At 40.9% G+C, this 25798-nt stretch overlaps 1 protein-coding gene and 1 non-coding gene across 2 annotated transcripts in view; one reads left to right on the top strand and one right to left on the bottom strand.

The window, feature by feature from the left end:
• The window catches only part of KIAA1217 (KIAA1217 ortholog), an 846584-nt gene that overhangs the window by 216856 nt on the left and 603930 nt on the right, over positions 1-25798 (top strand). The gene's annotated exons all lie outside the window — the stretch shown is intronic.
• LOC111550064 lies at positions 3922-4025 on the bottom strand. Its single transcript, XR_002733908.1, has one exon. It is a non-coding gene; the product is annotated as a U6 spliceosomal RNA (small nuclear RNA).

The following is a 25798-nucleotide window of genomic DNA, read 5'->3' as shown; positions in this document are numbered from 1 at the left end:
GTTCAGTTCCCACCTATGAGTGAGAACATGCGGTGCTTGGTTTTCTGTTCTTGCGATAGTTTGCTGAGAATGATGGTTTCCAGCTGCATCCATGTCCCTACAAAGGACATAAACTCATCCCTTTTTATGGCTGCATAGTATTCCATGGTGTATATGTGCCACATTTTCTTAATCCAGTCTGTCACTGATGGACATTTGGGTTGATTCCAAGTCTTTGCTATTGTGAATAGTGCCGCAATAAACATACGTGTGCATGTGTCTTTGTAGTAGAATAATTTATAATCCTTTGGGTATATACCCAGTAGTGGGATGGCTGGGTCATATGGTACATCTAGTTCTAGATCCTTGAGGAATCGCCATACTGTTTTCCATAATGGTTGAACTAGTTTACAATCCCACCACAGTGTAAAAGTGTTCCTATTTCTTCACATCCTCTCCAGCATCTGTTGTTTCCTGTCTTTTTAATGATTGCCATTTTAACTGGTGTGAGATGGTATCTCATTGTGGTTTTGATTTGCATTTCTCTGATGGCCAGTGATGATGAGCATTTTTTCATGTGTCTGTTGGCTGTATGAATGTTTTCTTTTGAGAAATGTCTGTTCATATCCTTTGCCCACTTTTTGATGGGGTTGTTTGTTTTTTTCTTGTAAATTTGTTTGAGTTCTTTGTAGGTTCTGGATATTAGCCCTTTATCTGATGAGTAGATTGCAAAAATTTTCTCCCATTCTGTAGGTTGCCTGTTCACTCTGATGGTAGTTTCTTTTGCTGTGCAGAAGCTCTTTAGTTTAATTAGATCCCATTTGTCAATTTTGGCTTTTGTTGTCGTTGCTTTTGGTGTTTTAGACATGAAGTCCTTGCCCATGCCTATGTCCTGAATGGTATTACATAGGTTTTATTCTAGGGTTTTTATGGTATTAGGTCTAACATTTAAGTCTCTAATCCATCTTGAATTAATTTTTATGTAAGGAGTAAGGAAAGGATCCAGTTTCAGCTTTCTACTTATGGCTAGCCAATTTTTCCAGCACCATTTATTAAATAGGGAATCCTTTCCCCATTTCTTGTTTTTGTCAGGTTTGTCAAAGATCAGATGGCTGTAGATGTGTGGTATTATTTCTGAGGACTCGGTTCTGTTCCATTGGTCTATATCTCTGTTTTGGTACCAGTACCATGCTGTTTTGGTTACTGTGGCCTTGTAGTATAGTTTGAAGTCAGGTATCATGATGCCTCCAGCTTTGTTCTTTTGACTTAGGATTGTCTTGGCAATGCAGGCTCTTTTTTGGTTCCATATGAACTTTAAAGCAGTTTTTTCCAATTCTGTGAAGAAACTCATTGGTAGCTTGATGGGGATGGCATTGAATCTATAAATTACCTTGGGCAGTATGGCCATTTTCACGATATTGATTCTTCCTATCCATGAGCATGGTATGTTCTTCCATTTGTTTGTGTCCTCTTTTATTTCACTGAGCAATGGCTGGTAGTTCTCCTTGAAGAGGTCCTTGACATCCCTTGTAAGTTGGATTCCTAGGTATTTTATTCTCTTTGAAGCAATTGTGAATGGAAGTTCACTCATGATTTGGCTCTCTGTTTGTCTGTTACTGGTGTATAAGAATGCTTGTGATTTTTGCACATTAATTTTGTATCCTGAGACTTTGCTGAAGTTGCTTATCAGCTTAAGGAGATTTTGGGCTGAGACAATGGGGTTTTCTAAATATACAATCATGTCATCTGCAAACAGGGACAATTTGACTTCTTCTTTTCCTAACTGAATACCCTTGATTTATTTCTCTTGCCTGATTGCCCTAGGCAGAACTTCCAACACTATGTTGAATAGGAGTGGTGAGAGAGGGCATCCCTGTCTTGTGTCAGTTTTCAAAGAGAATTTTTCCAGTTTTTGCCCATTCAGTATGATATTGGCTGTGGGTTTGTCATAAATAGCTCTTATTATTTTGAGATACGTTCCATCAATACCGAATTTATTGAGCGTTTTTAGCATGAAGGGCTGTTGAATTTTGTCAAAGGCGTTTTCTGCATCTATTGAGATAATCATGTGGTTTTTGTCTTTGGTTCTGTTTATATGCTGGATTACATTTATTGATTTGCATATGTTGAACCAGCCTTGCATCCCAGGGATGAAGCCCACTTGATCATGGTGGATAAGCTTTTTGATGTGCTGCTGGATCCGGTGTGCCAGTATTTTATTGAGGATTTTTGCATCGATGTTCATCAGGGATATTGGTCTAAAATTTTCTTTTTTTGTTGTGTCTCTGCCAGGCTTTGGTATCAGGATGATGTTGGCCTCATAAAATGAGTTAGGGAGGATTCCCTCTTTTTCTATTGATTGGAATAGTTGCTGAAGGAATGGTACCAGCTCCTTCTTGTACCTCTGGTAGAATTCAGCTGTGAATCCATCTGGTCCTGGACTTTTTTTGGTTGGTAGGCTATTAATTATTGCCTCAATTTCAGAGCCTACTATTGGTCTATTCAGGGATTCAGCTTCTCCCTGGTTTAGTCTTGGGAGAGTGTAAGTGTCCAGGAAATTATCCATTTCTTCTAGATTTTCTAGTTGATTTGTGTAGAGGTGTTTATAGTATTCTCTGATGGTAGTTTGTATTTCTGTGGGATCGGTGGTGATATCCCCTTTATCATTTTTTATTGTGTCTATTTGATTCTTCTCTGTTTTCTTCTTTATTAGTCTTGCTAGCAGTCTATCAATTTTGTTGATCTTTTCAAAAAACCAACTCCTGGATTCATTGATTTTTTGGAGGTTTTTTTGTGTCTCTATCTCTTTCAGTTCTGCTGTAATCTTAGTTATTTCTTGCCTTCTGCTAGCTTTTGAATGTGTTTGCTCTTGCTTCTCTAGTTCTTTTAATTGTGATGTTAGAGTATCAATTTTAGATCTTTCCAGCTTTCTCTTGTGGGCATTTAGTGCTATAAATTTCCCTCTACACACTGCTTTAAATGTGTCCCAGAGATTCTGGTATGTTGTATCTTTATTTTCATTGGTTTCAAAGAACATCTTTATTTCTGCCTTCATTTCGTTATGTACCCAGTAGTCATTCAGGAGCAGGTTATCCAGTTTCCATGTAGTTGAGCAGTTTTGATTGAGTTTCTTAGTCCTGAGTTCTAGTTTGATTGCATTGTGGTCTGAGAGACAGTTTGTTATAATTTCTGTTCTTGTACATTTGCTGAGGAGTGCTTTACTTCCAACTATGTGGTCAATTTTGGAATAAGTGCGATGTGGTGCTGAGAAGAATGTATATGCTGTTGATTTGGGGTGGAGAGTTCTATAGATGTCTATTAGGTCTGCTTGCTGCAGAGATGCGTTCAATTCCTGGATATCCTTGTTAACTTTCTGTCTCGTTGATCTGTCTAATGTTGACAGTGGAGTGTTGAAGTCTCCCATTATTATTGTATGGGAGTCTAAGTCTCTTTGTAAGTCTCTAAGGACTTGCTTTATGAATCTGGGTGCTCCTGTATTGGGTGCATATATATTTAGGATAGTTAGCTCTTCCTGTTGAATTCATCCCTTTACCATTGTGTAATGGCCTTCTTTGTCTCTTTTGATCTTTGATGGTTTAAAGTCTGTTTTATCAGAGACTAGGATTGCAACCCCTGCTTTTTTTTGTTCTCCATTTGCTTGGTAGATCTTCCTCCATCCCTTTATTTTGAGCCATGTCTCTGCATGTGAGGTGGGTCTCCTGAATATAGTAGACTGATGGGTCTTGACTCTTTATCCAGTTTGCCCGTCTGTGTCTTTTAATTGGAGCATTTAGTCCATTTATATTTAAGGTTAGTATTGTTGTGTGTGAACTTGATCCTGCCATTATGATATTAACTGGTTATTTTGCTCGTTATTTGATGTAGTTTCTTCCTAGCCTCGTTGGTCTTTACATTTTGGCATGTTTTTGCAATGGCTGGTACAAAAATATGGAACGCCTCGTGAATTTGCATGTCATCCTTGTGCAGGGGCCATGCTAATCTCTGTATCATTCCAATTTTAGTATATGTGCTGCGGAAGCGAGCACAAGCTGCCAGTCTTGATGTACAACATTCACTTCCAGCTCCCTGTGGAGCAGGGCTGTGGGCATTTGTAGATTCTGGGATGCTCAAGGGAGATTTTGGGTGGGTAGATGTAGGTTTGAGAGTAATTTGATTTATTGATTAATTGAAGAAATAAGATCTATCTGCAAGAATGCTTAGAGTGAGAAGAAAAGAAATTATAAAGCCAACCTGTGGCTGAAGACAAAGAACCCCACAAGAAATGAGAAAAGAAAAGGGAAGAGGGAAGAAAAGAAAGGAAGGAGGAAAGAAAAGAAGGAAGAAAGGGGCGAGGAAGAGAGAAGAAGATCAAGGGGAGGTTGAAAGTGACAAACATGAAATTGCTCAGAAACAGACCAAGCAGTCAATGCTACAGAGAGGTCATGAAGCTAAGAAAAAAGAAGAGGTCCTTCGATTTAGACATAATTGGATCTTTAGCAACCTTGACAAAGGGAGTTGTAGCAGTTGCCATGAGCTGAGATGTAGAAGGGAAAACAAGAGTTTATCAGTGAGGGAGATGTGGGGGGTAGGGAAGTCGTGGATGTTTCATACAAGCTTTTTGTTATTGTAATTGTTTTAATATTGTAGAGATTTGGATATGGTAAAATGCTATCAGGAATAGAAAAAGCAGGGAAAGAATGCCTAGGGCAATGCAGAAGAATGTCTGAATGGCAAGGATGGGCTTTTAGGCACTTTCTTGGCTGCCAGTTATCAATATTCTATCTGTTCCTTTAAAATATTCAGCCTCCAGTTGCATATGCCACAGTCTAGGTTAATACTGTCAGATTGTCTACTTGCTCTATTCCAAGGAAAAATTAAACTGAAAACAGCCTTCTAATTTGACTGATGTCCAATGAGGGTGAGCTGAACTTTCAGTTGTCTAGATTTATAGTAACAGACACAGATGCATCTGTAAAATTCTCTAACCTCATTTCAACTATGGCTTTGAGAAGGTAAGTTAAGGCCACATTTGAATTTGTACCCTTTATTGTTCATGCTTTGCCTCTCTCACTCTGGCTCTGAGCAAATCTTCCTCATCCTTCACAGCCAGGCTCAGTTTGTTCCTTTTCTGCAATCCCTCCTCGGGCAATGTGTCTCTTCCTTCCTGGTGCATTCACAACACTTTATATCTTCTTCAACTAGAGGTAGTGCAGATCTCACTGAATTGCAGTGGCTTGCTTGTTTATTTAATGATCTGGTAGGGCTAGATTAGAATAAATACATAGCACCTTTCAAACCCTAAATGTGAAAGTATTTCCTTGTAAAGGTTAGTGGAAATGGTGATCGGAGTTTCTTACTCATGTAGCCTGCGTATACTGGCACCCAGATAAATTTTATTAAAAATGTTTGGCTGGCAGGGCACAGTGGCTTGTGCCTATAATCCCAGCACTTAGGGAGGCTGAGGCAGGTGGATCACGAGGTTAAGAGATCAAGACCACCCTGGCTAATATGGTGAAGCCCTGTTTTTACCACAAATACAAAAATTAGCTGGGTATGGTGGCGTGTGCCTGTAATCCCAGCTACTCAGGAGGCTGAGGCAGGAGAATCACTTGAAACAGGGAGCTGGAGGTTGCAGTGAGCTGAGATCACACCATTGTACTCCAGCCTGGTGACAGAGCGAGACTCTGTCTCAAAGAAATACAAAAAACATAAAGGTTTGGCTTAGTTTTCTTTCTCTCCTTCCTCCCTCCCTCCTTCCCTCCCTCGTTCCCTCTGTCTTCACTTCCCTTTCCTTTCCCTCCTTTTTTCTTCTTATAGAATAGAATATATGTATATCAGTTGGACTACACCAACATTTTAATGTTTTAACATTTTCTTATTATGCTCCCACTTCATTTTGGTGTGCTAATGACACTCTGGTAGCTATCAAGACCAAATTAAACAAGAAATGGTAGAGGAAAACTCAGATAAAGACAGCATTACACACAGACTTTCACCGAGTCCGTATTCAGAATGGAAGTCTTGCTGAATTGCAGTTTCCAAAACCACAGTTCCTCACTCAAAAGTAACCACTCTCATTTCAGTCCAGAGAACTTCTAGGGCAGTAGGGCATCTGAGACAAGGGGATACTTAGGTTCTTATTCCTCACTCTGAAATTCTCACATTGCTTGTTCTGTGAATACTTGGCAGCAAGCCTTGTGTCTTGTGAAAAGAGGGCAGTGGAAGAAGGAAGTGGAGATTCTGGACTGATGTGGGGGCAGTGGCCACAGAGGAGGAGGTGGTGAGATGCAATAACAGATTGGAGATCTGGAGAAAGAACTCTGACTGTACAAGTGAAAAATGACTAGAGTTTTAGTTTGGAGATGTCATTTCCCAGAGCTAGTGTGCTGCAGGCAATATGAAAGGTCAATGCAAAAGAGCCAGCCAGAGAGTTCTAAGAAGGTAACACAGGGCTCTCCCCAGCTGTCCAGACAGCTGTCACTGACAAATGATGTCTGGTTCTCGCTCCCACAGCACATCCTATGTGCTAAGTATGACCAGCGAGGGAAGATGAGGACGCAATCTCAATGTCTAAAGCTGTGAAGGGCCTATGACCCTCTGTCTTCCCTTTGGAGAGGTTTGATCACTTGAGTACTTTGCTTAAGGGTTTCTGGGATGTATTATGTATGTTCGTATAGAGAGATGCATGTAATGAAGAAGACCAGTTTTAGCTTAGATGCATTTAAATAGGATTCATGCTTACAGTTGAAAGGCAAGACAATTTTTATCCCATTATTTCATTTTATTTTATTTCATTTTATTTTATTTTATTTTATTTTATTTTATTTTTTAAGAGACAGGATCTTTCTCTGTCACCCAGGCTGAAGTGCAGTGGTGCGATTATGGCTCACTGCAACCTCAAAGTCCTGGCTCAATCGATCCTCCCATGTCAGCATCCAGAGTAGCTAGGACTTTTTTTTTTTTTAAGAGATAAGGTCTTGCTTCATTCCCTAGGTTGGTCTCAAACTCCTGACCTCAATCAAGTGATCTTCCTGTCTTAGCCTCCCAAAGTGCTGGGATAACAGGCATGAGCCACTGTGCCCTACCCTTATCCCACAATTCTTATGGAAAACAAAGCAAAACAAACAAAACAAGAGGCTAATGAGAAATTGGCTCATCTCCATGTGAAAAATGAACATTGAAACCACTAGTCACAAGTGGATCTTGTTCTGCGAATGAGGCATAACTGATGTTTGACCTGCCCTTTCGGGAAGCTGTTTTTAGCTGTGATAACCTTTGCGTGCTGTCTGCACCAGTGCTGGGTCACAGCTGAGACCCCTTGGGAATGTCACCGTTCCCACTGTAGCTCCAGTAGGAAGGCTACTGTGAACCTTGCGCTGTCATAGACCTGCTGTCAGCATCAGGCTGTTACCAGCTCCTGCTAAGACAAATACAGCCAAGTCCAGCATGTATGCAGCACTGGATGGACCATGAATAATTTCATACTCATAGATAGTGGCAATAGTGTGATCTTTAAGAATTAACATATATATAGAGTAAGTGACAATAACAGCCCCCCTTTTTCCTCCCCAGTAAATCATCCAGAGAGCAAGTCTGCTGAGAGCAGATGCCAAGACAGTTGTCTTTGCTCCTCCAGGGCTGCTACAGAGTGAGAGCCCAGTCCCTAAGCCTAATTAGATGTCTCCCCATACAAGACTTAAACAAGCACATGGGGAAGCCAGGTTTCTGATGAGGAAAGAAAGATAACACAGGCTGTGTCAGGGTCATGTGGACAGGCATTGGTCGCAGATACAGATGACTCATTGTCAGTCTGAGATGCTGAAAGAAATGGAAATGACTCCCCCACCTCCCAACCTCCAGCCCTACATTCAGTGTCTGTTGTCATTGGTTTGGGTCTGTCTGATGGCTTATAACATCAGAGAGGAATCTGAGAGTCTCTAATAAGGAAGATGGCAAATACCAAGTGGTAGGCGTGCATGTTTGAAGCTAGGGTCATTGTTTTTTTTAAGTTATTTATTTCTCTTGGCTGCAACCAACCCCCACCCCACTAAATCTCTAGTCCTCCTCTAAACCCATAATCATCAACTGGGTGTGGTGGCTCATGCCTGTAATCCCAGCACTTTGGGAGGCCAAGGCGAATGGATCGCCTGAGGTCAGGAGTTCAAGACCAGCCTGGGCAACATGGTAAAACCCTCTCTCTACTAAACATACAGAAATTAGCTGGCTGCAGTGGCGTGTGTCTGTAATCCCAGCTACTCAGGAGGCTGTGGAAGGAGAATTACTTGAGTCTGTGAGGCAGAGATTGCAGTGAGTCGATATTGTGCCACTGCACTCCAGCCTGGGTGACAGAGCGAGACTCTGTATCAAAAAAAAAAAAAAAAAAATGCTATGGAGATTTATTTACTGATTCATTCATTCATTCAACAATAGTCATTCATACATGCCAAGTGTGCAGGCACTGTCTTATGCTCTGGGAGCAGATGACAGTGTTCATTAACACAAGGCTTTGGTTTCAAACCCTATTGTTTTGGTGCTACCCAAAGAGAGCTGACCTGAATCTAGAGGAGAATTCTGCCCCATGCCACCTTTCTCCTTGACCACCTAGTTCCTTCCTTCCTGGCCTTCTCCAGGACAGAGCACTTGCTCGAGCTTGTTGATATCTCAGACACAATTTTTACAGGGCACAATCCAGAAAGAGAGGGCTTCCAAGAAACACCAATCCTAGGGTCATTCCTCCAAGAGAAGATTCCAGAATGGGTGACTTAAAGAGGCTTTGTCATGTGGACTCTGAGGTCATTGATCCAGTGCTCCACACCGAGTTACTCAAGGACAAAAGGTCCACAGCTTTGACCCTGCTTCGGCAACACAGTGACTCTTAGTTTTTTGTTTTGTTTTGTTTTGTTTTTCTGCCCAGTACACCTTAAGGAAGACTCAGGTGAAAGGAGAAGGACTATATGCCCTTTTGTAGGGTTTCCTTTGGGACCATCGATATCCAGCTTCAGAGGTAGATATTGGACATTTTTGTTTTAGTCTCTGGTCATCCACTTTTAGCTTTATCTGTCCTTTCTTTTGGGAAGGTCCCTGACTGGCTAGATTGATTAAAGTGTATTCTGCTTCTAGAATGATAAAATTTTGTTTGGAAGGCAACCTGAGCATTTTGGGTGGACACAGAATTCACTGGTCTCCTTGAGGTCTTTCAGGTTAATGTCTTGAGGTGAGTCATCAGATCACATTAGACTTGGCCTTAGAATGATTCAATACCAAGCTTATAAGACTCTTCGAAGACATTGAGGCTAATTCTCTCTTTCATCTCTCTATTTATAACTTAAATCCCCTCTGCCACACTCTGAGATGTAGTTGTCTGACCTCCTATTGAAGAGTCAGTGACAGGAAATTTTCTATCTCAAGATGGCCCAGTCAGTCCACTGATAGTTCTAATGGACAGAGTTCTCCTATGACGGGAACCTGGTTTCAGCTGATATGCCCTGCCTCTGTCCCCACCCAAATCTCATCTTGAACTGTAGTTCTCATAATTCTCATGTATTGTGGAAGGGACTTAGTGAGAGGTAACTGAATAATGGGAGAGGGTTTTACGTATGCTGTTCTTGTGATAGTGAGTAAGTCTCATGGTTTTATAAAAAGCAGTTGCCCTGCGCATGCTCTCTTGCCTGCCACCATGTAAGACATGCCTTTGTTCCTCCTTTGCCTTCTGCCATGATTGTGAGGCCTCCCGAGCCATGTGGAACTGTCAGTCCATTAAACCTCTTTTTCTTTATAAATTACCCGGTCTCAGATGTTTCTTCATAGCCATGTGAAAATGGACTAATACACAGCTTATATTAAACTTTTGTCTGTTTAAAGTCAAAACATCACTCTCTTTATATAGAACCATTTCAACAACTGGCAAATTTGTCACTGGTGGAGTGCATATGTTGAGATTTCTATACCCAACAGAAAAAGAATGATTTCTCTTAGGGATTGGGTCAGGGACACAGAACACTGCTTTCCTGCAGCTGGAGCTCAGAACAGACAACTGTGGGCTCCTTGAAGTCCTATTTTCCGATCCAGTGAGCAGATTCCATCAGAGAGAGCACTTGTGTTTTCCTGACTCCATCTGCTTGAATAATTTAGCTTAAGATTCAAGCACATTGTTGTCACTTCCTTCTCTCATGGTGTAGTATTGCCTATCCGCTCTTGTACTGATATTTTAGGGCCAATGCAAGGCCATATTTCTTAAGCTTTATCAAATGTTTCTTAAGCTTTCCCAGGAAAATGAGAATACAATCAGTGGAAGGCTCAAATAGCCTCTGTTCAAAATGTGTGATACTTTGAGATGGAGGCTGAGAATAATACTCTTTGTGCAGGCCTGTGAGCTTCTTCTGGGAGGGTGTTCAGCGATGAGCAGGTGCACCCCCCTGGCCATTTGGTTTCAGGTAAGTGCCTGTTGTCTTTTCAGAAGCCCCATGAACTTGGTTCATAGTTAACTACTCCTAACATTGTTAGCAAAACAGTGCTGTTTGCCAGGTTGTGACTATGTGGACTTGTGACATAATAAGAAATATATATTTGGTCTTTATCTCTTGTTCCTGACACAATAGCTTGTAAGACCCTTGGAATCCTAGTAGTGATAAATGTCTCTTTTTGTGTGCTAATGGATGATTGGTGGCTGGGGCTCCTAGATAGCTTCAGGATGGGAGTTGGGGTTGCCAGAGGAACCAGCCATGTGATGAGAGTGTTAGAAATTTCACCCCCCCACCCCCCACCACCAGCCTCCTGGGAGCAGAGAGTGACTGGAGATGGAGTTCTATCACCAGTGGCCAATAATTTAGTCAATCATTCCTGCATAATGGAACCTCTGTAGAAACCCTAAAAGAAGGGGTTCAGAGAGCTTCCAGGTTGGTGAACAAGTGGAAGTACCAGAAAGGTGGCATCCCCAGAAAGGGTATAAAATCTCTGCACCAGCTCTCATACCTTGACCTCCATACCTCCTCATCTGACCGTTCATTTGTATCCTTTACAATATCTTTTCTAATAAACCAGTAAATGTTAGTAAAGAGTTTCCCTGAGTTCTGAGAGCTGTTATAGCAAATTATCTAACCTGAGAATGGGGTTATGGGAATTCTCATTTGGTAGTGAGGAATGATTAAGTCAGACCTAAGTCTGGGTGACCTAGGGACCCTCTCCTTGGAATTGGCATCTGAAGTGGGAACAATCTTGGGGGACTGAGCCCTTAACCTGTGGGGTCTGCGCTAACTCAGGTAGTTAGTGTTAGAATGAAACTAAATTGTAGGTCACCCAGTTGGTGTCTACAGAGAATGGGAGAACTCCTGGGTGTGGAAAATCCACACATTTGATGTCAGAAGTGTAGTGAGCATAGAAAAACAATTTTCTTTTTAATGTCCTTGACTCAAGAGTGGAGAACATCAGAATTCAGCAGATCTTGAAGATTATAAGGGGGATGATTTTAATGACAGAAAATGTTGCTAAGGAACATGGCAGCCTGAAATAAGGTAAAGGAAAACCTATCCAGAACTAGGCATACTAGCTAGAAACAAAGGAAAGGGTGACATAATACTTAAACCAAAACAAAACCTAGTTTTGATGCATATTGTAAGGTAAACCAAGAAAGACTTCTTTATTTTATTTTAATAGTTTTGGGGGAACAGATGGTATCTGGTTACGTTGATAAGTTCTTTAGTGGTGATTTCTGAGATTTTGGTGCACCTGTCACCCAAGCGGTGTATGCTGTACCCAATGTGTAGTCTTTTATCCTTCACCCCACTCCCAGCCTTCCCCCCGAGTCCCCAAAGTCCATTGTATCATTCTTATGCCTTTGCATCCTCATAGCTTAGCTCCCACATGTCAGTGAGACTGTGCAATGTTTGGTTTTCCATTCCTGAGTTACTTCACTTAGGATAATGGTCTCCAGTTCCATCCAGGTTGGTGTGAGTGCCATTATTTCATTCCTTTTTATGACTGAGTAGTATTCCATGAAGTATATATACCACATTTTCTTTACCACTCATTGATTGATGGGCATTTAGGCTGGTTCCATATTTTTGCAGCTGCAAATTGTGCTGCTATAAACATGTGTGTACAAGTGCCCCAGGAAAGACTTTTTAAAATGAGAACTCTGTGCTCCAAATGGTGAGAAAGTCCCACTGTGGTAGGCTGGATAATGGCCCCCAAAAGATGTCTACATCTTTATTTGGCAAAGGGAACTTTGCAGCTGTGTTTAAATGAGGGGTTTTGTGATGGGGAGATGGTCTGGATTATCTGGGTGGGCCCTAAAGTGATCATAGGCATCTTTGTAACAGGAGGCAGAAGGAGACTTGACTACATACAGGACAGGGTGATGGAGTGACAGAAGCAGAGATGGAGAGATGTGTTGGAAGAAGGACGAAGGGGTTGCAAGTCACAAAATACAGGTGACCACTAAAAGCTAAAAAAGGCAAGGAAATGGTTTCTCCCCCTGGAGCTCCCAGGCATAACCAGCCTTGCTCACACCTTGACTCTAACCCAATGAAACTGATTTCAGATGTCGGACCTCCAAAACTGTAAGAGAACAAATCTGTGTGGTTTTAACCCACTGAGTTTGGGGTAATTTGTGGTGGCAGCAATGGGAAACTAAGATACCTGTCTTTACTTTTTAAAGTAATTAGAGGAAAGTTGATGAAAATCTTGGAGACTGAACAAAGGAAACTACAATATAACTACCAGAGTGACCAAAGAACAAATGAAAAAGTCTGATTATGAAAATGAGGTGTGGAAGTGAGTCTTGAGTGTTCTCTATAAGAAGAAAATGCAGGATTTTTAAATGCCTTTATAGTGTAAGAGGAAGATGTAAAGATGATACTGATTTTGTGACAAAATGAGAGTAGTAGAATCAGACTATTTAGAAGCAGTGACCTTAAGGTCACCTTATTTGTCCTGAGCAAAATCAGACTTAGAGAACTCAAGGAAATGTTCAAAGTCAGACAGTAGGACCATAGTGAGCTGGGACCACACGTTGCTTCTTGCCTCTAAATCTCATGTCTCCAGCGCTTTTTCTCCTACTCCAAGATTATAAAAGTTTGCAAATAATCTGTATGGAAAAGAAAAGTGGTGCAGATGATTCAATTGCATCTCAGTAACAGAACTATGTCCAGTCTCCTTTATGACACTGTTTCTGAGTCTGAACAAGGGAGCAGGAAGACATTACTGAAATTTGCAAATCCTATTAAACTAGAATGTGGCATTAGCTGTTATGGAAAAAATAAAGAATTTATAAATATTCTTAAATTTTAGAAATTTTTAAAAGTAGATTTAATTAGAGAAAACTTTAAAAAAATCCAGTAGCCAAAATAGCATTATTTTGAGAGATCTGGAAACTTGGCCTGTTTTTCCCATTGTACAGAACAGAAAATACCTTTGAGGTGAAATATCCCAAATTTGTAGTCCTAGAAGTGTTCATATTACTTAGAAATGTGGAAGAAGAAGGTGGAGAAGGAGGACAGGAAGCGAGACGGAAGGAAGATGGATAGGGAAAGAAGGAGAAAGAGGAGGAAGAGGAGGAGGAGGAAAAACAGCAGTAATGTCAGTAGAAGAAGAAGGAAAAAGATAAGCAAACAACTTAGAAAGGCTGGCAATTTCTTGCTTTCCTTCTTCTCTTTCATCATACATAGGCATGCACCTGATCAAAAAATATTTACTAAGTCAGTGCCAGGCCCTGGGTTAGGCACTAGAAGGGCATCCGGAAATAAAACTCCCGGAGCTTCATTCTAATGGAGAGATATGAAAGAAATTATAGATATATTAAGGGCTGATACATACGAAGTCCTGCCTTCCTCCCTCAACCCACCTCCTGTCTGCATTCTGCAAGGGTCAGTCTCTTTTGACTGTCTCTGGACTTTTCCAACTTGTTTAATACATTTCCAAGCTTTTGAAAGACTTTCCTGAATGATTTGCAGCTTAACGAAGTTCACTGTTAGGCTGTGCTCTATGTTTCAAAGGCAGAGGCATCAGTTTCCCCTGGGCCCTTAATCATCCTTCAGAACTTGCCATCTCAGAATGAGGTGCTGCTCTTCTGTAATGATGGAGGCAAGAAGTGGTACACACCCTGAGTGAGTGTAGACAGACTGGATTCATTGATTGTTCCTGTCTCTTTCCAGCTCTGTGGCCTTAAGCAAGTAAATGAATTTCTACAAGTTTAGGGTCTGGGATCCAAACAGACCCAATAAAATAATACTCCTCTTTTCTGCAGGACGTTTGATCAGCTGAGATTTGAGGCAAAGTAGTAAAGCAAATGGGTGTCAAAACAGCACCTATATTCTGAGTCAGAGAGAATTTGGCTTATATATGAAGGCCAATAAACTTTCTCATACTGGGTTTCAGAACGTGCGTACTTACCCACACCCCATCACTGTGGTCCTAGATCTAGGCAGACCTCCCCATACTGAGGCAGACACTACACCTGGCAAAGCAGCTGTGAAAATCAGCTCAGGTGCATTGGTCCTCAGGAAAAAGAAGGAAGAAGAGGCATCTACACAGGCTCAGTATCTCCTCCCTGTTCTTCCATTAGATTCAGTCAGTTCTCCCACCCAGGAGCGGGATGGGTGGAGGGGGCTGGGAAAAAAAAATACAGGGGCAGAAGTGTAGCCACTTAATTTCTCTGCATACAAAAGGAGGCAACAGAAGTCAAGAGAAGTCTAATACTTGAGTTTCTTGTCTTTGAAACAGGATTAATACATATCTCATGAGAATGATGACCATGCTAAGAATGATAGAGAATGCTGTCTATATTTCCATATGAAATGTGCATTAATCCAGTTTCAAAGATAGGCCTGGAGCAATGGCTCATGCCTGTAATTCCAGCACTTTGGGAGGGTGAGGCGAATGGATCACCTGAGGTCAGGAGTTCAAGACCAGCCTTACCAATATGATGAAGCCCCATCTCTACTAAAAATACAAAAATTAGCGGGGCGTGGTAGGAAGCACCTGTACTCCCAGCTACTCAGGAGGCTGAGGCAGGAGAAATGCTTGAACCCGGGAGGTGGAGGTTGCAGTGAGCCGAGATAGCGCCATTGCACTCCAGCCTGGGTGACAGCAAGATTCTGTCTCAAAAATAAATAAATAAATAAATAAATAAAGTGTCTGGAAAATTGTTACCTGCTTGCCTCCCTTCCTCCCTCTTTTCTTCCTCCCTCTTTTCCTTCCTTCAATCTTTATCTCTCTTCCTTTCTGTTTAGAGAAAGTTATTTGAGACAGCAGTCTATCTTATTTATTTATTTATCTGTTTATTTATTTATCATTTTTTTGAGACAAGGTTTCACTTTGTTGTCCAACCTGGAGTGCAGTCACGTGATCTCAGCTCACTGCAGCCTCGACTTCCCAGGCTCAAGCAATCCTCCCACCTCAGCCTCCTGAGTACCTGGGTCCACAGGCATGTGCCACCATGCCCGGCTAATTTTTGTATTTTTTATAGAGAGGATTTTGCCACGTTGTCCAGGCTGGTGTTGAACTTTTGATCTGAGGTGATCTTCCCATGTCATCCTCCCAAAGTGTGGGGGTCCTATTTATAAATTGCTATGCTGGGATCCCAACGTGCCTGGTCTATCCTATTTATTTTAACTGCCTGAAAATTTTTACTGTAAGTTATTTCTGTTCCAGTAGTAGTTCCATTTTCTCTCACATGGCTCACTCTAGCAAGTCACAGGGTATATGTGTGTGTGTGTAGCCAAATGTTTTCTCTACATTAAGGTTCTCCTCTTGCATTACCATTGATCATTATTCTATTTATTTAAACTGTAATGTGAAAATGTTATGAGAATTAGTGCCACACAAAGCTAGTAGTAAATCAGAGGTAGATTTTGAAGGATCAAAATCAAATTTTATTTTCCTGTGAGAGAAGGATGACATGCTGTGAGATGCTCATATGTGATTGAAAGTGATTATGTGAGTTCATGAAAGTAGAATCTTAAAGAAGATAAAATGGTGATGCACTAGGCTTTTGGTTATATATTTTCAGGATGAGATTTATAAACCCTCTGTCCTTTCCCAGAAGAAATGCTTCTGAATGTTTTCCTGCTTTGAGCTCCCTGAATGTCACCTGGTTTCCGTGTTGGGGGTTCTGCAGCAGATTCACATATAAACAGATGTGCTATTCAGGCCTCCGGAGACAGTAAGATTCTTTTTCAGGCTTACTTCTGAAACTAGTGTGCGATAAACCAAATGTCACATTGAACATAAGACTTGGGAGGAAATGCACATATAAAACAGCTAATTAAATGGTAAAAATGGTTAATCATAAGCTTGCCTAATTCAGTCACTGAAGGACTTGTGCTGTTAAACTTTAGGCCAGATGCAGTAACTCGTCCACGCAGCAAACCAGCATCATGGGCTGCTGGCAGGGTATCTTGCTATCTGTTAAAAGCACGGTGGCTCAAGCCTGTAATCCCAGCACTTTGGGAGGCCGAGACGGGCGGATCACGAGGTCAGGAGATCGAGACCATCCTGGCTAATACGGTGAAACCCCGTCTCTAATAGAAAATACAAAAAAAAAACTAGCCGGGCGATGAGGCGGGCGCCTGTAGTCCCAGCTACTCGGGAGGCTGAGACAGGAGAATGGCGTGAACCCGGGAGGCGGAGCTTGCAGTGAGCTGAGATCCGGCCACTGCACTCCAGCCTGGGCGGCAGAGCAAGACTCCGTCTCAAAAAAAAAAAAAAGCATAACTTAAAAGAAACAATGACTAAGCCGTCTACCTCTGTAGGCTTGGCTGGCTTTTGCGTAATCATCAAGCATTTCAGTCCCTCTTTGAGACATTGTGCTTGTGTATTTCACAAGCAAGTCACATCTGGCAGCTCCTTCGAGCAGCACAGGGTCCCCTGAGAGCAGTTTAGGCTTGGCAGGGCCATGTTCCAGATCGACTGGTGGAGGAAGCATTGTTTCTAGCTCTTTCTTGGAAAGCAAATCGCATATTCTAGTGGAAAATATTGCTTTTCAAACAGTTACCTGAGAAGGCAGCTTCCTAGAAGTTACAGTGAATTTTAGTTTTCAGTGTCATAATAGATCTTTCTCTTTGCTAATTGGTGATGAATTGTTCATCATGCAATTAGAAAATGATGGTTTGTTCATTTATTTATTTATATAAGTGCATGTGGTCATTCATTTAATAAGTAGTTATTGAGCACTTACTGTATGCAAAGACATTACTCTAGGGCCTGCGGATGGCGTATTGAGCAGGGCATGACAAGGTCCTTGTTCTCTTATAACTTAAAGTCTTTGAAGATGGAAAACAGTCAATGAGCAAGGAATTACTCAGATACTCACATAGTACTTACTATGTGTCATGCTCCCAACAACCTCATGAGGTAGATACCATTATTATCTGCATTTTACGGATAAGGAAACTGAGCCACTTGTAGCTCAAGGGTTCACATAAGTAGTAAAGACCTTGAACACAGGCAATATGGCTCCAGATTTTGTTTTCTTCACTTCCACATTGAAAATTTAAAAAGGGATTGCTAGGTCAAATGGTAGTTCTGTTTTAAGTTCTTTGGGAAATCTCTGAGCTGATTTCCACAGGGGTTGAACTAATTTATATTCCCACTAATAGTGTGTAAGCATTCTCATTTTTCTACAACTTTGCCGGCGTCTGTTATTTTTTGACTTTCTGTCTGGTGTAAGATGATATCTCATTGTGGTTTTAATTTGCATTGTTCTGATGATGACTGATGTTGAACATTTTTTTCATATCTTTCTTGGTCACTAGTTTGTCTTTTTTTGAGAAGTGTTTGTTCATATCCTTCGCCCACTTTTAAATGGGGTTATTTGGTGTTTTTCTTATTGATTTATTTATGTTCCTGAAATAAGGGATTTAAAAATCAACCCCAGGATCTTTAAATATATATACAGAAAAATGTCAACCTTCTATAACATCTGTTTCTGTATCATCTTGTATAGTTATTATCTAAATATGCAAAAGCTAAAAAATTGTCAGTAGTCCTCATGAAGGGTGGTGGCGCTTTGCAAGAGCTGTGTCCACATTTGTTCTACATCCGGCATTATTTGCTCTCAACTCAACAGCAGACATTTTTTCAAGTTCGAATGTTTCTAAAACTGGTTTGCATCTTACAATCAAGATGCACACAAATATACTAGCAAGATAATTGGCAGGGCCTTTCAGAAATTGCAATTTCTACATCATGCTTGGAAAGGGCAATATGAGAATTGAGTTATTTACAATTTGCACAGAAATCAGAGCAAGTGAAATCGATTTTTCCAGTGTATCTGTGATTCATCAGGAAAAGTTAGACATTGGAGGACATTCTCTTTTCCTTCGTTACACTCCAGCTCTGTCTGATTCACATAAGTTGACTCAGTGGGAACATGGACTCCTGAGGGTGAGGCCTGGATTTCCTGCCCTCAACAGTCACGTGACCTTGTTGTATATTTTGCCTTCTTAGATGGCCCCTTGATATTGAGCCTGTCCTTCCTCACATGTGCCTTCCCTTGGTCTCCTGAAGATCCACCCAATTATATAGGAGTTCTAGTTCATTGTCTTTTTTGCAATTAAAGAGTACAGGCACATCTTAAGTCTGGTGGAAGTATCATCACCATATTGAATGTAGCAACAGAATATTCTATTAAATGCTTTTCTATAATTTTCTGTAGTTCCTACTTCTAGGCTGCAAGCTAACTCACCCTGCCTGCTTCTACCGTGTCTTACTTATAACAACAACTAGCATGTATTGAGTTCTTCCTAGGGGGTCAAACATTATGTTAAATTCATTACATGGATGTTTTTGTGTAATTCCTACAATAATTCTGAGTGATAGGTATCAGCATTAGCATGTCCATTTCATGACTAAACAAACTGAGCCCCAGAGGGAAAGAATGCCTTGTCCTTGGTCCCATAACCAGGAAACAGCAGAGCCAAATTTGAATCTAGAATCTAGGGACTTTGGTGTGTCCTCCCCTCACCTATGCCCCTGCCCTTTACCCCTGTACCTAAATTGACCTGGAGAAATAAGAGTCACTGTGTCTAAGGCCATCCTGTCTGACATTTACCTACACCCTGTCTTGCACTGATTATAGTGTGAGCTTTATCCACCAACTAGACTGGAAACTCCTTGAAACAGGAATTATGTCTAATAATCTTCCTGCACCCTCCCAGTGCCTGACACAAAACCTCCATGTGATCATGATAGGAGGATGGATTATTCCTGGTCAGCTATAGGAAACCTCATCAGATTGACCTGAAAGTGTCAGGTCACCTATCACAAATGAGCCCCACTTTCCTTTCTCATGGGCGGGGTTAGTTTCATCTTCTCGTATTTTACTTCAATATATGGCAGATATGCAGTTTCTTAAAACTTTTATGTACCAGTAAGAGTCCTGGCAGGAAACAGATGGTTTACTCAAGATGAGAAATTAAGGAGCATTTACTAAAAGGACTGTTTGCAAAGGCTTGGACAGTAGAGGATAATGCAGTCCTCCAGGACTGGAGGATACAAGAGCTGTCACTACCCCTTGGTCTAAAGGGACCAAAAAAGGGACCAGTTACCAGGCTCCAGAAAAGACCAGCTGGCAAGAGCTGTGGCAGTTGGTAAATGAAACAACCACAGCAGCCCAGCAGGGAGGGCAGGGAGAGAGCAGAGAAATGCACACCTGGGCTTCTCCCTCCTCCAACTTCCATCTCTGCTGGTGCCTCCTCTTGGCTGAAGGTAAACAGAAGCTGAGGGGCAAGTGAGTCCTTGGTGGAGTCCTGAAGTTGACCTCCTGGGACAGAGGTGAAGTAGAGAAGGGCAAAGGAGGCATCTGGTGGAGAAAGGGAATGATACTCATCACAGCTTGTGAGAAAAGCCAGGACTGTCGCCTGCAAGGTCCAAAAATGTAATTGATGAAAATAGCTTAGCTCTCGCTTATTTAATACAATTTTCATTCATTCATCAACTATTTGTTGATGGTCCCATATGTGCCCAGCAAAATGTACAAATTGAGCCAGAATCTTCTAGTCTTAAAAACAAAAAAAAAAGTGCAACTTTAGAGATTTGTGAAAACATTCACTGCTCAAAGCCACTTGAGCAATACAATGTATCATCAGCTCTGGGCCTAATACACAACTTTGAAGAAATGTGTATGTGGGAGTATTGAATAACTGGTAAAAATTTAACATATAAACTCTCCCAGAGGCTGTTAAATCCTAATCTCATGGAGAGTTTTCTTTATGATTTTTAGATAGTCGTATTTTAGCATCATCTTACCCCATACCATTGACATTTCATATTTGTTTTTACATTAAAAAACATGAGTTCTGAAGTCCTGAGGTGTTATCTCTTTTCAAAGTAGCCAAGTAGATTATATTAATCATTACTTTCTGGTTGGCAGATATAAAAGACCTGGTTGAACAACTATGTGAGTTTCTTTAAAGTGTCCTGGCCTTAAATTCATACTTGGGATAACAATGAAGCAAAAATAAATAAGGATAAAGTTGTTTAGAAGAATGGATATATACGAAATGGGAGCCATATGTAAGGACTACCCTTGTTTTTAGGTTGTTGCTATGACAGGTAAATTAAATACCGTAAGAACCTGGTATGAACAATTAGTTGACTAGCCAGAACTATGGGCAGTTTATAATAGCATAAGAGCTTTAGAGGCTTTGCCTTAGCACTACAACATTGCCGCTGATTGCTATTATTTTGGCAGTTTTACTTCTCATGTAATAAAATCAACTTATTATCTGCTAGGCATTGTGCAGCTAGGGTCTATTCACATGCATCCCAGCTTTACGTCTTCTTTACAAGCTGTGTAATCACATTCTGCAGGGAGAGTTGAAGAGAGAAATGAATAGAGTTTCACACTAAACAATATTTTTTGAAAAGCTTCAGAGGACAATGCCATCTTTACCAGAAGGGTGAATTAGTTTCTGAGATGACTGTTCTGCTTTGGACTAGGGTTCCAGAGACCCAGGACGTGCTCCTGGCTAGATGACCAGCCACTGTTCCTAGAGCAGGGCTCCTACCTTTCCAAGGCTTTATTTCTTCTATTGTAAAATCATTGCAATTACTTTTAATGGTCACTAAGTTTTTTTCCAGTTCTAAAAGTCCATGATTTTCTGTTAATTGCAACAAAAGCCAAAATTGACAAATGAGATCTAATTAAACTAAAGAGCTTCTGCACAGCAAAAGAAACTATCATCTAAGTGAACAGGCACACTACAGAACGGGAGAAAAGCTTTGCAATCTACCCATGTGACAAAGGGCTAATATACAGAATTTACAAGGAACTTAAACATACTTAAAAGAAAAAAAAACAAGCAATCCCATCAAAAAGTGGGCAAAGGATATGAACAGACACTTCTCAAAAGAAGACATTTACACAACCAACAAACATATGAAAAAAAGCTCAGCATCACTGATCATCAGAGAAATGCAAATCAAAACTCCAGTGAGATACCATCTGACACCAGTCAGAATGGCAATTATTAGTCAGGAAACAATAGATGCTGGTGAGGCTGTGGAGATAAAGAAGCACTTTTACGCTGTTGGTAGGAATATAAATTAGTTCAACCATTGTTGAAGACAGTATAGCGATTCCTCAAGGATCTAGAACCAGAAATACCATTTGACCCAGCAATCCCATTCCTGGATATGCACTCAAAGGACTACAAATCATTCTACTATAAAGATGCATGCTGCATATGTTTACTACAGCACTGTTTACAATAGCAAAGGCATGGAACCAACCCAAATGCCCGTCAGTGATAGACTGGATAAATAAAATGTGGTACATATACACCATGGAATACTATGCAGCCATCAAAAGGAATGAGATCATGTCCTTTGCAGGGACGTGGATGAAGCTGGAATCCATCATCCTCAGCAAACTAACACAGGAACAGAAAACCAAACACCACATGTTCTCACTCATATGTGGGAATTGAACATAGAAAACACACGGACACAGAGAGGGGAACGTCACACACTAGGGCCTGTTGGGGGGTGAGGGGTGAGGGGAGGGAACTTAGAGAATGGGCCAATGGATGCAGTAAACCACCATGGCACACATATACCTGTGTAACAAATCTGCACGTTCTGCACATGTATCTTATTTTTTTTCTTTTGTTTTTTTAGAAAAAGAAAAACATATTAACTGTTCTTTTAAGTATATTTTTTAAAGTTCTGTAGCATAAAACATTTAAAACAAATGCAAATAAATTCATCTAGCCTCCATATATAAAATCTGTCATGGATACTGACCAGAAGGGTGGGACTGATGACTCCAAAAACCCATGAGCTGTTCATATTTACCTCCACTACATTGGGTGCATTTCTATTTAAGATAAGTACAGTCTATGTTCTATAAAGAAATGAGTGAAAAGCATAGGAAAGTGATAGCACCTCCCTTGTGTGGAATTCCTGGCCAGTATGAAAGCTGAGAAAGGCAAAATATGGATAAGGAAGCACTTATGGACTATGGGCTTATCTGTAATTATTAAACTGACTTCAAGTCAATAAAAATGGACATGTTTATTCAAATATCAGACTTCTGCCCACCTCAGATCACTGGGAGAAAAACGCATCTAAGCATTTAGAAGAGCTTCTAGCAAACATCTTCTTTAAAGAAATGTATTTTGTCTGTACTCACTCAACATTTATCGGCTCTGATTTCACCTGAAATTCTCAATTTAATATGCAGTGTAATGAAAAATCCTGTAAACTAGATGATTGTATCTCTCAGACCAAAGTATATTAGCAACAAACTAGGAGTCAGGTTAAAAACAAAAACAAAAACATAAAACACTTGGAAGTACATATAATAGCAAGGGAAGTAAGATTTCAGAGCCAGTATCTGGGTATTGATAGAACAAATAAAAGGTAGACAGAAAATAATATAATTAATATGTATAATAAAGTCCTATATAATTATATACTATTTGTACCTGCATACATTTAAGAAGCAGTGTATAGTATTATCTATAAAGGTTTTCATTAAAATAATTACTTTTTCTTTTACACTTGGTGCCATGAGATGAGTTTCAAGCACTTTTTAAAATCACTTTTCTAGAAGAACTGAAGCCCACCTAATGGTGGATAAATGTCAGGGTCCCAACAGAAAGCAGATGGCACACACACATTATGATAATTCTAGACGGTTTGCTAATAAAGGTCCTGATAACAAAAAGAGACTGCAAGATAGATTACAGGACCTAGTGGGAGCCATACTGTATCCCCAATCCCTGTCCAAAGGGCAAGAGGAAGAATTTTCCAGAACCAGGAAACAGAGTGAAAATACAGCAGGCAGCCTGAGGACCTTCTGTTATGGCTCACAGCAACACTAGGAGTCACCTCACAGGAGGGAAGCAGGTCAATAAATTATCTGTTTTCAGTCTTCTCAGTTATTCCAGTCAACTCCTGGGGTCCTCATTCACTAAACACAACTAGAAGCCAGAGGTCATGGGGTCCCATGATGTCACCCATAAAGGTCAGCCTCCAGGGACTGAGAGAATGGTAGAGAAAGGTGGAGTGTAGAATTGAGGGTAAAAGAAAGATATTTGGCATACTACCTGTAGTGGGTTATATTATGTACCCCCCTCCACCAAGAAATATGTCTAGGTTCCAGCCCCAGTACTTGTGAGTGTGACCTCATCTGGGGTCTTACAAATGTAATCATGTTGTGATGAAGTCGTTTTGGATTAGGGTGGGCTCTAGGTTCAATCACTGGTGTTTCTATAAAAGGAAGCAAAGGGAGATTCAGACACAGACACAGAGGATACACACAGAGAAGAAGACTGTGTGCTGCTAGAGGCTGAGATTGGAGTGACACTTGTAAAACCAAGGAACGCCAGGGATCCTCAGCAACCGCCAGCTCCTGGGAAGAAGCAAGGAAGGATTCTTCCCTGGAGCTTTCAGAGGCAGCGTGGTCCTGCTGACACTTGGATTTGAGACTTCAGGCCTCCAGAACTGTGAGAGAATACATTTCTGTTGTTTCAGGCAACACAGTTTGTGATAATTTGTTATGGCAGCCTTAGGAAACTAATATACGCAGAAAGCACTCATGTGGTTTAGTGCCATTATAATACAAATACAGTTGAAGTCTCTTTTCATTCTTTTTTTTTTTTTTTTTTTTGAGACAGTGTCTCGCTCTGTCACCCAGACTAGAGTGCAGTGGTGTCATCTCAGCTTACGGCAACCTCCACCTCCTGGGTTCAAGCGATTCTCCTTCTTCAGTCACCTGAGTAGCTAGGACCACAGGCACCTGCCACCATGCCTAATTTTTGTATTTTTAGTAGAGACAGGTTTTCACCATGTTAGCCAGGCTGGTCTCGAACTCCTAACTTCAAGTGATCTGCACGCCTTGGCCTCCCAAAGTGCTGGGATTACAGGCATGAGCCACCGCGCCTGGCCTGATTCTTTCTTTCAAGTGGTCTTATGTGAGCTAGGTTACATATGATATAATTATAGGGATGGAGTTGTTTAGAAGTGAGGGAGGAACGTACCTACTATGACTAGAAAATGGTGTTCAAAACCCCCTGGGTTGGAGAGTAGAATGTGGACACAAACAAATGCTTGCATAGCTGGCTGCTTGGGGGCACACTGACCACCCAGCCTTCTGGTGTACCTGAAACTCATTCCTAGAACCAAGCCTCCAAATTCCCTGTGGTTGGCCCAGCTTTTACTTGTCTTTCTTCCAGATTCTGTCCTCTGTCACGGCATACATCCGGCAGTACTGCTCCAATTCTGTTCACCAGAATCTATACCTTACCTAGCCCCACTATCCCACGTTTTATATGTTGCTTACAAACTAAAAGAAGAAAAAGAAGCCAGGTTACAAAAGGTGGCTGAGAAGAGACTCTATAGAACAGCCCATTAGTCTACTTATTTTTTTTCCCATAGCACCTTGCTTAATTTGGCATCATCATAAGTATATGGGAACTTCTGCTTCAGGCCAAATTGGAGTAACAGGGTCCAGGTTTACCTTCCCAGTAAAAACAACTAATAACCTGGTGAAAATATAAGAAAGAATGATTTTCAGACTTTGGGCAGCAAGCATTGTAGGACAGGGATGCCTGAGAGAGGGGAAACAAATGGGATGAACCCTGGGATTGTCCCAGTTTATTTCCTGGAATGGGTTTCCAGACTTTAGCACAGGGAAAGGGAACCCAGTCAAAACTGAGAGGTTTATTGCTGAGCTAAGAAGATGAAATTGAGAGTCCAGGGAAGGCCAAGTGTCAAAAGTTCACAGGGCCTGGTACTAGTAAAGAAAGAGGTGCGTACGAAAAGAGCACTGGAGATCCAGAGAAGGCCCCTCCCATCTTCTGCTTAGTATAACCAGCACCTATATGTTGGGAAGCTTTTTAAGGTTGGAGAATGAACCACTCAAAAGATCAAGCAGAACTTTCCCTCAGAGCTCATGCAAGACTTGGAATAGTCAGTGTTCCCACCAGGCAAAAATAGGAATATGTCATAATATATAGGGAATCAGACAGAGTGCTTCGATGGATATTGAGCCAGGAAAAGTCAGGAAAAACAACCAGCTCTAGAATAAAGTCTGCTCCAGTCCAGTTAACTAATCTTAAATGCAAGCCTTGATATAATCAAACTGTTTCCAAGTAACTAAATATGTCCCAGAACAAAGCTCGTACATACATAAGTATGTATATACAGTGAGACCTCTGTGTCTATGGGTTCTGTGTCCGTGGTTTCAACCAAGTACAGACCAAAAATATTGAAAAATTTAAAATAGAAACAGCAGTACAACAATAAAATGATACAAATTTTAAAATTTTTATTACTTTTTATATAATACAGCATACAACTATTTATATACAATGGA

Source organism: Piliocolobus tephrosceles, chromosome 9 (genome assembly GCF_002776525.5).
Source record: "Piliocolobus tephrosceles isolate RC106 chromosome 9, ASM277652v3, whole genome shotgun sequence".
NCBI lineage: Eukaryota > Metazoa > Chordata > Mammalia > Primates > Cercopithecidae > Piliocolobus > Piliocolobus tephrosceles.
The sequence above is the reverse complement of the archived record's forward strand: the minus strand, read 5'-3'. Positions and strand labels throughout refer to the sequence as shown.